We start from the raw sequence: 10979 nt of genomic DNA on the forward strand, positions 1-10979 counted from the left end.
GATATTCCTAAAACTGTTGGTTTTGGAGTCAGATGGGCACTGCCTACTGTTCATATGCCCAAGGAATGAGAAGGAAGTTCTAAGAAGGCACATTACTGGGATTAAGGTTGCCTCGGGCTTGCCTATTACATTGTGGCCCCCATTGCTCTGATACAAATATAAAACAGCTCTTCAATCAACACTTAACCAGACATACTCCACACACACAGACAATTTATTCATGTCCACATCAGTTAAAATGGTTATATTGAAAAGCAATGCTGATGCTGATATTTCACAGACCCAGCTGCTAATGTGCTCTTTAGATCAACAATACTCGCATACAAGACTATAGAGTAAGGGTATAGTCAAGGGTATAAAAACACATGCATACACACACACGCAATCTCACTTTCTTCTGAAAAACAACTATAGCTTGATCCTGCTGTCCCGTGACTGACAATTCTCTCCAACATGGAAGACCAAAAAAAACAATAACTGATGTTTTGCAAACGGCTTGAAAAACGTCTATTGACAGCTTTTGATAGAAGCAAAAAACCTGTTCTGTAACGTAAGAAGGTTTTGGGGAGGATGGGTTTTCCCTTTTTGTAATCTCCTCAGAGCCAAGCTTGGCACAGAGCCCCTCTGGATGGAAGGATGTTGGCTTGAGCCAGACAACAGGACTTCAAGTGAGCCACAGCAAAGAGAAAAAAAAGATCAGACCCTTAGGCTCTGTCATGCTCCTGATTAGCTACAAATGTTTACTTCATCCCCTTGTTAGCTACAAATCTTACATAGAAGTTTGGGAAAAACAGCAGCTTACCTCCACTGCTGTCTCTGTTTAAAAGAAACACCACACTGAAATAGGCCAACCGCAGATCACCATTAGCCCCCTTAGCTTACAAAACAATTGTGAAGGAGGTGGGTGCGCGGAAGTAAAGTGGCCACCTTTCCATTGTGACAATCGAGGAGGTTGGACAGATAAAACACTCAAATTTGGCAGTGCATCATTTCTTTGGCAAATGATCTTTCAGCCAAAACAAACATTCCTCACCCCTTATACACAGACGCACACACACCCACACACACACACACACACACACACACACCACACACACACACACACACGCCACACATGCACACACACATGCACACACACACACACACACCACCACAACACCACTTGCTGACTCCACACAATGACATGACTGTATCTGCAGCACCAAACAGACATCTGCCAATCGCCCTGCGGAGCTCATTGTTACTCAATACCAGGGCACAACAAACACTGAGCCGAGTTCAGCCTCCAAAAAATGTTGCAATGCAAAGAGAAAGTGCCGAGGACGTCTGCCAACATGCATCGTTGACCCAAAATAGCCAGAAAACAACTTGAAACCGACGTGCCCCTCTGTGGTTAGCAAGGGATAGAGAAGACACTTTTCAAAATATTGAGGCTGAATACGAGCTCAGGCAGTGGAGCACCTCTCAACTATTTCTCCTCATACATTGGCAAATAGTTTCATACAATACAAACAACACTGTGCTTACATATTTGCAAACATAATCACAAAGACAAACAGTGGTAGATCAGTCCTGGCTGCTGACTGAACTGAACGCTGGCCAACGCAGAAAGGTATGACAGTTTGACATTCCATATAAAAAGCAAACAGTGAGTAAAGTAGAGGTTGAGAGGTAGAGAGATAATGTATCTGGCTGTGAGCATTTGTGTGAGTGTGTACACAGTGCTGACCCCTGAGTCACCGACAGCTGATTACGGGCTCTTGTTTTTTTAAATTCAGTTGACCTACACTCAGTACTGTGCCTGAACGCATCCTACGTAGACACAGAAGGAGCACTGCAGCGGATGCTCTGCTAACGTGATGCTTTCGCTAAGCAGACTATACGATAAGTCTAACATTATAGGCATAAAATTTTGTCATTTTATGTAAATTGCTGAGAAATTAAATTTAAAATCCACAACTTTGTAAGCATCATTTTAACACGTATCTGGACCATATTTAGCTTATATATTTAACGGCTAATATATTAGCAAGCTAATGTGGGCTTGTAGTTCATTAATTTAGCTATGCAGCAGTTACACCTGGCAGTTATTTGCTGTAAATATTTAGTTACAACTAATGTCTGCGTTATTAGTAGCTTATGTGGTGCAATCTGTTTAATTTATTGCTTTATAAATGTCCACTTAACGTTAGTAAACACTTAGCACAAACTTGGTGTAGTTATCACAAAGACCTGGTGCAACCAGCCACAGAAGATCCACAAAGGCAGTGAACAGCAACAACGGCATCTCATTTATTTGGCTGAAGAAGGTATTGCTAAGATGGGGAAATTACTATCACAGATTTATGATGGCCGATTACCCTCCTCTCTGTTTGCTCTAATCATTCCAAAGTATGGCAGTCTCACAGGCTGATGGGCTTAAAAGCAGGTCAGGAGGGTTCATTCTCATTTTTAAAGAGGGCTGCTGGAGGGATTGACAGGGAAGGTCTGCTCCAGTTTTTCTTGCCCTCTCGCTTTTGTCTGCAGTGTTTGCTCTGTATTTGAGTGGTTCTTCTGGTGTTGGAGCACTGTCAGCCCACACCCTAATGGCAACCTCTGTGTGAGAGAGATCTGGGACTGTGCCGCCACTGGTAACGGGGCGTCTAAACTAGTCTCATGGGTGTGCTCCTTTCACCTGTTGAGTCATGCCATCATGGTGTACCATCTTTTTTGCTGCATATGCAAATATGCAAAGTGGAAGGAAAAAAAAGTTGTCGCCTACTAAACATCTTTGTGACAGGTGTATAACACACACAGGCCTACACATAAAGTATACCTGGGTGGATGTGTCACACAAACTTTCTGCTGACTCCTTCCCCCTCCACCATTGAGCTATGTCTTAACGCTTAATTCACCACTACTCACATTAAAGGACATCTGTAGGTTCAGCTGCAAAGTCTCCAGCAGAAAAAGAGAAGCCACGTTGCATGTCACACCTGTAGCCCTTTCACCCGTTTAAATATTCTCTGTTTTGTCGTCACTCAATCCAACTTTGTCATCTACAGGCTTGCTGTAGTGGCACATCTATCACCATGAAGACAGATTTACACAGCCGTTCAAGAGCTGTTTTGTAAGCCAAGCTACTGGATTTAAAATGTCACCTTCTGTTCTTCTCCGTGTACTGTCGATACATATTCATAAAGCCATTTTCAGTCCTTTTGAAACGTTTCTTTGATTACATATTTTGACAGTATTGCCTAATTCGGAGAAAGAGCAGATAGGCCTGCACCGACTTGCTGTAATTTTAAAACCAAATGTAAGCAGACAGGGACGGAGGTGAAACTCCTCTTTAAATGCCTCAATAATAACACTCGATAATTCTTATCTTTCTTGATTAAAACCAGGACCTGAGCCAGGCTGGCCTCCCACACTCTGGTGTTTCTATAGCTACTCGACTTGGCCTAAGATTTGACATATTCTGTAACACCCAGAATCGGAAGGGCTGTTATAGCCTCTGCTGAAATTCAAATGTTTTTTTCAGATAAAGATGCAGTATATTCAAAAAGTACTTGTCAGTCACATGGACGTTGCAAAAAGCCAGGTGACCGAGACATTTTGGGGAAGAGTTGTGTGACTCGGAAATACTGGAGTGGATTCAGCTTTGATAAAAAAATCTATCGTCAGGGCACCTCATGATGCCCTGAGGTGCCCAAATTGGAGGGGATCTGGTCTTGATGAAAGAATAAAAGAAAACCTTCCCGGGCTGACCCTCATCTCCACCTTCACTCTGTTCTCAGTTGGTAAACGCGAGGCTGATTGGTGTTGAGCTGGTGCCTAAGGGAGTGATGGCTATGTAGCAGCCATGGGGTAAGCACACTGTCAGTCCTGTGATAGCCGTATGAGATTCCACATGCTCTGATGAGTAATTCCCTCCCTCCCTACATTACCATGTGGTTCATGGCCCTGAGTCATTGTCCACACTTTCCCTCTCCCCTCATCTGTCTGTCTCTCTCTTTCCCTCGATGTGAGGATTCTTCCTTCCTTTGGCAACGGCCGTCCCACTAGGAAACTCAACAGAATAGCCTCCCACCAATGACTCACTGACCAACATCGAGAGCTCCACTTCACAACACCCGCTCTCCAGCCAGGACAGCTCACCTCACCACACCCTCCACAGCCTGCTTATTTCAATGTCTCTTTCTTTCTCTCTCTATTGCTGACCGTCTTTTTCTGTGTCTGCCTGGTTGCCATTTTCTATATCTCTCTGTACAGCTGCTGTCATGTCAAGATGTCTCATTATTTATCTGTCTTTATGCACCCATCTGCCTGCCTGCATTTCTACCAGCCTGTACTGTGTATCTATACTCTCTGAATTTGTGTTGGTCTGCCTTCGCGGCTTGCCAGTCTGTCTTATTTGCCAGTCTACCTGGCTTTCCGTCTCTATCTTTCAGTCTGTCTCTTGGCACTTGATTGCAAAGTGAAAATACTGAAGGACAAGGAGCGTTGACTCCACAGTCTGCATGTTAAACTATGAAGTCGGTAATACAATGACAGCGTAAGTCATAAGTCTGCCAAAAGGGAAACATTGGTATTGTTATTATATTGTCCATTGAGCCTGTGCAGTTCCCAGATCGAGTTGTTAACGTTTCTAACTTTGTGCTAATCTGCATCAGCAAATGGGTTGTGAAACCTATGATGAAGGTTACTGTTGTTACTGTTCGATTTCAACAGCTCCCGTGAGACTGCATCATTCCACTCTTGTGTTCTGCAATTCAATAAGCGCTGTGACATCTACGGTTTGTTTAACTAAGGTTAAACTCTCAATGTAACCTATGCAACCAATACATACAGTACACATTGTCTTGTGCCCTGGCCCTGCAGTGCGACAGGTTGTTGATGTGAATCCCCACTGTTCACAGATCCTTTACATGTTGCATTAGGAGATTTGTTGACCATTGCAAGAGCAATAAGGATTTTTAGGGGCATTATGACTGGGTTGATAAAACACAGCTGCCCCTAAAAGTCCCTCACTTTTCTTGCTGCCTTTTCTCTCCCTCCCTCCCTCCCTAGCTTAATCTTTCTATGTCTCATTCCAGACTTTTGAGATCAAACTACAACATTTGCTGGCTCCTTGAGTGCGATTTGATGCATAACTTTGGTATCTGTTCAATTGTGGCTGAAGAAACGCAACAACCTGGAGTAACCACACACGTCTGAAGTTTGAACCTTTTTAAGGGCTGGGTCAAGCAAGCAAGCATGCCTTCCAGTATTTATGAATTGTATATTTATAATGGCAGAGTTTTATTGGGATTTGCAGTGACGTTTTTAAAGGGGGTTGAATGAGTTCAGAGCAGAATTTCCGAGAAGGGTTCTGTGTGTTCATTAGAAGTTCAGCTTTCACAGAAAAGGTAAACACAATCGGAAGCTTTTACCTTAGCAGAGTTTTCTATAGGATGCTAACAATAACATACATATGTATGGGGAATTTGAGAACTAAGTGTACCCAGTGACCCTGAGCACAAAACAACTTGTAAAAGTCTATTTAAAATGCGTCTACAACCCTGCTAACAAATGGTGTGAGGAGAGAATATGAGACAGCCGGGGTGGAAAATAAAAAGATGTAAGCAACACTGCAGCAAGTGGCAAGATGATTCCGATTGGGCCTTTTAAACAATGTGAAATGCCATTCAGAGAGTCTTGGCAGGCAGTAGCAGCCAGCACTGTTTAATATCACAACTTTAATCAACACACTTGGTGACTATCCCAGAGCTCCCCGTAGCCATGCTGCTTATTCAAACCAGGCTCATTCCACCAAGCCTCCCTTACTAGGCCCTCATACTCGCACTGGCTCGTACTTTCCTGCAGCATATATGGAGAGCTTTTAGCATGAGTGGTTTTATCTGCTTTCTGTGATGTGTCATTACACTTTAGTGGGCTACGTTGGAGGGAACCAGTGAGGACAGTTGAGCTCATCTCGTCCGATCTGAGGTGCAAACATTTATCTTTTATCAATATTTGATTTTAAGTATATTTTATGACCCGATAACAAGGATGTTAAGAGTGTTTGAAGGATTCTCTACATGTAACATTAATTAGCAGTAGGATATCACCTACAATCACAATGTATTTAAGTGTCAACTTTCCTTGCAACTCCTTACAGACGTATCAAGAAATAGCAGGCTGGTAAGACAAATGACCTGCCACTGATCTGTAATTCACGGCCTACAAATAACTTATGATCAAGCATGAACTATTCAATAAATAAAACTGACGGAAAGATTAATGTAACCACTTCCCACTCACTGCAATGCCAAGGGAGTCTGTTTCACTTTCGGGACTGTTTTAGGAGTGTTCTAATAATCTCGGAGTTCTCATGTTTTTAAAATAAAAATCCCATGCTTCAGCGAATGTCTTACCTATGTGTCACTTGCAGCATGGAGATGTCACCCTGGCCCTCCGCTCTTTTAATTACATAGAGCATCTAGTGTCAGGATGCTATATTCATTAGTGAGGTATGTACGGCATGCTAGGGTCAGGACAGATATAGAAACAGGCCTCCAAAACAACTTCTTCCCCACTTTACACACTTGTTCAACATAATAGAGAATCGCACTTTGGGATTTTTTTTTATTTTTATTAATTTTGGTATATTATCATATATTTTGAGCTGAGGGTTTTACAGAAATGGTTCAATTTTGGATTATATTACTCATCTAAATTGAAGGAGGGTATGAATCCCTTGCTTGTGAACGCAATCAATTTTGAGGTTTTATCAATAGTGTTTTTGAAGATATATTTATTCAAGAATTAACTGATTTTCCATGTAAATTTAGCTTTTCTCCTTTTTGTAATCTATTTTTAATTAGGCTAAAAAAGCTAATAAATGCAGGGATACTTTTTTTTCAAGAGAGACGGCATGTTAAAGTTCATCATTGTAAGCATCAGACAGAAACACCCTCTGCTCTAGGTTTCTGTGACTCTTGAGAAGCATGCTTCTCTTTCACAAGGCAGTAACGTTCAAGTTTGACTAATCAAAGGTTTTAGCCGATTATTAAGCAATGACATTCACTGTTTGACCCTCTGAGCTAGTAATTTTACATACCTGTACATTTCCTTTGGTTAAATACCTGCAGCTGTTTACTAACGCAGTCCTCTTTTGTGCATTCATTCTTTGTGTAGTTTACTGCCAGAAGTGGAGCTCATACATTTAAAAAAAAGTGTTAAAAGTGTTATATTTGTATAATATTAGGCTTATATGCGGTCTTGTGGTAACCTATTTATTAGTGACTTTATGATGACCTTATTGTAGATACTTTGTGTTTTATCTCGATAATATTGCCATAATATTCCCCCCAGAAAATTATTATAGATCACATAATGTCAGCGGTACTAAATGGCGTGTTTACTGACCTTATCGAGCTTTATAGTGAGACTTTATCCCCTGAGGTATCACTGTGCTTCTTCAAAAGGCCTATTTATATTCTCCGTAAGACTTCCCATCTGTTCCCTATTTATTTTCTTCAAATGATTAATATGTAGCAGAAATGTACTTTCAATAACTTGGTGGTCACATGAGCCAAAAACTGGGACTTTGTAGGCCAGTTGAACGAATTGAGGACTCACCTTGCCCGCAAAGACCCAGCCTCTGACACACACAGTCATCATCAGTCCCATCGCCGGGGACTCATTGTGGCTGAAACTACAAAGGTTTACCTATGGATCCTGGAAATGTATTTTATACCACAAGATTTGACTTTCAGACGAGGTAATGAAGGAATGCTACGGGGTTTAACCTGTGACCACGCCGATACATACCCGCTGATCTGCTGTCTGTCAGTGTCTGCAGAAGTAGGTGATGCTGCCCGGTCGTTACCTGCGTACCGCGCAGGTGTCCGCATCCCGCAGACATATGGGGGACATCGCGTAAAAAAAGCCCCGACTGTCTGGTTGGTTGTCTGGCTGTTTGGAGGAGATCGCGTCTGCAAGCGAAGTTGAACTTCACCGTCTATCCTCCGCCACCACCACCGCCCCAGTAATATCTGATCACTTGGTGTTGCACGCATCCTAAATTGAGCAAGATTATCCTTTTGGGGGTGGGGGAACGAATTTTCTTTTGGAAGAAGTCGGACAGTCCCCCCGGCCTATCTTTTCCTCTATTTCCAAGGGGTGAAAACATGCAGACGCAACAGTGTCGCGCATTGTGCCAGTCTACCCCCTCCCGCCCTCCCTCTCTTAAAAAACGCATTTGCGTTTCCCACCGAGAGATTCCCGGTGCGCACCCAGCACCCAGCCAGTCATTCAATATCCATTCTGGAAAGAGACAGCCGGGGAGAGAGAACGGAGCCTGCTGTTGCTACTGCCATGCTGCAGCCTCGATATTATGAGCAGGATATTCCTAAACAGCTGGAAGGAGCTGATATATGGTGCTGCGCCCTCGTGGTGGGCCCTCCCCAAAATGGACCGGTGCTAAGTGGAAACCTGGTTATTTTCAGCGCGTCACTGGCCCGTCTCCAATTATAGGTTTCCGTCGGGGGCGCAGCAATGTAGCTCCGTATGTCCAATTATTCTGTAAGAGGACTTTAAAACGGACAAGAGCACTACAGTGGGTTAATGTCCAAGCATGTGTTTGCCTGTAACTGCACACATTCCTGCGGTGTGTTGGTTCGCCCGTCCGCGCTCAGCTATGGCTCCGGCTGCTCCGGAGCGGCTCGTTTGCGGCATTCTAATTTATCGATCCTGTTCAGGAGGCTATATACATCCCAGGTTCATCACACCTCTCGTTTCCTCCCTGACCAGCAACATGTTAGTGGGCTGCGACCCCTGGTGGCAGCCACGCGCCACGAGACATTACATGCACGTCTCAAACACAACATTCACAGTTTTACAGGATCACGGAGTGTGATCACGTGCAGTTTTGTACAGGGGGTAAAGCAGCGTGACGGATGGATCATGTTGGATACATTTAAGCAGTGGCATCCTTCCGAATCTTAGGTCAGCAAGATTTCTATTCTATATTGTTATCTTATTGTTAAAAGTTAAAACAGAGGCAACATGACCACACATCAGGGAGGTTAAACCCAACACACCTCCTTCAGGTGCAATCACTCACACCTTCCTCCCTTTGTTCCTCCTTTTCCATCTCAACTATGATGTGTGAGTCCTGTGAGTTTATTTCCTTCAAACTTGACTTGAAACCTGCCATCTGTAAATAAAACCGCTCTGCTTTAAACGCTAACCTGCTGGCTGCTTGTCATTCCTTGCTGAAACCATTTAAGTCAACTCCAGTGATGCCCTTATTTTATTGTATGTGCTCAATGACTTTAGTCTTCTCCTCGATATTCTATCATATTCTTTATGCCCTTTTGCATTTACTCTATTCTTTAAATTTTACATTGCAGTATATTTTGTTTTTATCTCTTCTTTCTGCTATTTAGATTTTTTTCTTATATATTTTACATTATCTACATGGTGATATTACGTTCTATTTTATTGATATTTTATTTTATTTACATTTATTTTCTATTGTGATATTTTCCATTCTACGTAATGTATTGTGATATTTGGTTTTCTGTTGTATTTTTCATTAAATTAATTCTATAATATCTTGCGTTCTATTCTATTGAGATATTTAGCTTATCTTATTTTTTAGGCTATTTTGTTGTAATATTCTGCTTTATTTTCTAATCTGTAAAGTGATATTGTGCGTTCTATTCAAATCGTGTGATATCTTTTTTTTATTTTATTTTTTTATTTTATTTTTATTGTGATATTTAGCGTTCTATTGTATTCTGTTAAACTCTGTTGTATTCTCGAGGCCATGCTCCACTTTAAGTGCCCGTGGTGACGCTTCTCTTATGGCTTCAGTCAGCTGCTTCATGTTGACAAGTTGCCCACTATAATTCCAGAAACTGGGCGATAGTTTTATCAAAATAAAATAAATGACCTGATGCTTTGCCCTGAATGTCTTATTTATTTATCTTAGTAGCGACTGTAACTTTTTACGTGGTGTATTTTTGGCGTCGCACTTATTCTTCCATACACATTTCTATTCGCGTATATGCATTTACATGTTGTTACTAAACTATATCTTTTATTTGAACTATATTATTTTTACGGGTTGGACCGGAAGCGATGTTTGATTTAGGCTAAAATATCAATGCCCGGCTTTGTACCTGATAGGAACAAGCTCGGCTTCTCCTAAACACATTTCATTACTCCAGCAACAGCAGGATGGATGGGCATCATCACAATAACATCTGACAGCTGTCGGTGAGTTTTTAAGTCGGTAAATTAATGTCTTCGCCAAACAGCCTGTGCGTGTTAATCTCCATGTACAACATCATTACCGTCTTGTTCGTTTTATTTTCACCAAACTCCTGTTTGCTGTTGCACTGCAGAATCTGAGTTTTCTGATCTCACGAGACCTAATGTCAGCCTTGAAGCCAGGTCTGTACTGGACCAAGTTTATTGCCACTGAAATGACGTCAGCGTGTTGGAGGAGTCGGTTGGTCGACTGACTGAGCAGAGGGACAGAAATGTAAAGTCGCTTTGTGTAGGCAGAACGACACCAACAGTTAGGTTATATTGCATCTGTTGCTAATGCCGGTTAAAAAAATGCATCATACATTAAGAAAGAAAAACATGCAACTCGCATTTAAAACGTTTGCTCAAAAGTAGCCTACTGTCAGCCAAATGTGCTGAGGTATCATAAGTAAAAGCCTCCAGAATAACGTATAAATATATGTATATATGTAGAGGACCCGAGCTTGACGATGACACATTCCACCCCATGAGGGGTGAGAGGGGGATTCTTTAAAAAAAAAATTATATGAAACTAATAACTATTGATGTGTAATGTTAAGTGGGGTAATCTACTTAGCGCACCAGGCAACAGGAACTTTTATTTTCATTTTATTTTTTTACAATCTTCTCAGATGGAGGCTGTCAGTGTGCCTACACAATGCTCTCTCCTCACTGCAACATGTGTCACCCTCTCTCTC

General features: G+C 42.0%; 1 long non-coding RNA gene across 1 annotated transcript in view; it reads left to right on the forward strand.

The window, feature by feature from the left end:
* Positions 1 to 10095: 10095 nt before the first annotated feature.
* The window catches only part of LOC116695233 (uncharacterized), a 4403-nt gene continuing 3519 nt past the window's right edge, over positions 10096 to 10979 (forward strand). Inside the window, exon 1 of the long non-coding RNA XR_004333391.1 lies at positions 10096 to 10264. This is a non-coding gene — a long non-coding RNA (uncharacterized LOC116695233). The remainder of the gene's footprint in view (positions 10265 to 10979) is intronic.

This window comes from Etheostoma spectabile, chromosome 2 (assembly GCF_008692095.1).
Source record: "Etheostoma spectabile isolate EspeVRDwgs_2016 chromosome 2, UIUC_Espe_1.0, whole genome shotgun sequence".
NCBI classification, from domain to species: Eukaryota; Metazoa; Chordata; class Actinopteri; order Perciformes; family Percidae; genus Etheostoma; species Etheostoma spectabile.